The following is a 1,515-nucleotide window of genomic DNA, read 5'->3' on the forward strand; positions in this document are numbered from 1 at the left end:
CTTATGTGGGCTGCCAGGGCATCAGAGCCGTCTCAGTCTGATGGACTTCTCGTTCCATTATTTTAACACCTTGCAGTTCAGTTTTTCTCTAAAATTGTTTTCTGTGTCTTTCCCATAACAGACTAGAAACTCCTTGAAGGCAGGGCTGGGTGTGATATTTTCTTTAAGAGATTATAAGAGGGTATTATGCTCAGATGGAAAAGATCGTCAATATAGTTGACGTTCTCCCAGAGAAAATATGTTCATTGATGCAGATGTACATATTTGAAGTCAGAAGATGGAAGACTAATATCTATAAGCTGTTTATGTTAAGATGATATTCAGACATATAAATGTATTTAGGTAACAAGTCAGTCAAAATGGTCAAACAATCTAAACTGTCAATATGGCATTAAAAGTAGGAAAGCTTTATGATTGAGATAGCTGATAACAATGATTATCAAAAAGAAATACACCCCAAACCCAGGGGAAAAAGCAAAACGTCAGAAGTAGAAAGTGTGAAGCAAGTTGATAAATCTACTCCTTGAATAATGCCTAAGTTAATTCCACAATAACTTTATTACATTTTATATTTAAGGCCAAGAATTCAAAACCTGTGTTTTCTCAACTCTATTTGTGTTTAGAGAAAAAGTGCCATCAGACTGTATGAAGGCAAGACTATATTTGAATTTCTTTGGCTTAAGTTATAATCTACAGAGAGTAGGCCATGCTCCCTATTGATTAAGCCAGTCCAAAATGCCCTTCACTGGAAGGCACGTGTGCTTATCCCTGGGAACCTGGGAGCCCACCTCTGAGGCAGTGCAGCACAAAGGTGAAATTTCTTTAAAGTCTTATTTAAAATGCAGGAACATCATTTAATGTATTCATAATGTATTTATAATACATTTGAGTCTGCTTAAATATAAAATTAATAATTATATTTCTTATTATCAAGGAAACCTGATGCTTCAGGAAGGTGTGCCATGTGTCCATGGTGTGCCTTGCAGTACAAGCTGGCATGTGCTAAATATGAGCATTCTAGTAAGCATCAGAGAGCCCTGCCTTCAATTTTAACAGTCTTAAGCCCTTTCTCCCATATTATCCAAAGACATACTACAACAATAAAAAATGTGTTTGCTTTTTTGAGAAAGAGAATATCTGAAATTCACATGTGGGTTCTTCTTATGCAATAATGAAAGAAATGTTTTAACACGAGAAATCATTGAGCAGATGAAGAGCTATCGTTATGAGGCTATACTGTGACTTCATGCTCCAAGCCTAGTACATGAGCTTAATGAAGCTAATGTTTCTATGTTGAACTGAGAAAATTTCTTCATAATGGTTTTCTTCTTATTGTAACTTAACTTTATGTCAAGGAGACTTAACACATCCCTAAGGAAATATGTTCAAGGTTTTTGCCTTCAAACTTCATCGATACATAAACTTTCCTAAGGCCCATCGTGGGAATACAAGCATTGTGTCTTGTCTTTCAAGAAAAAAAAAAATCCTTGTATTATTTGCTCAAGTCTAAAACTG

The sequence above is a fragment of the Pteropus alecto genome, unplaced genomic scaffold, assembly GCF_000325575.1.
Source record: "Pteropus alecto unplaced genomic scaffold, ASM32557v1 scaffold7, whole genome shotgun sequence".
In the NCBI taxonomy this organism is placed as follows: domain Eukaryota; kingdom Metazoa; phylum Chordata; class Mammalia; order Chiroptera; family Pteropodidae; genus Pteropus; species Pteropus alecto.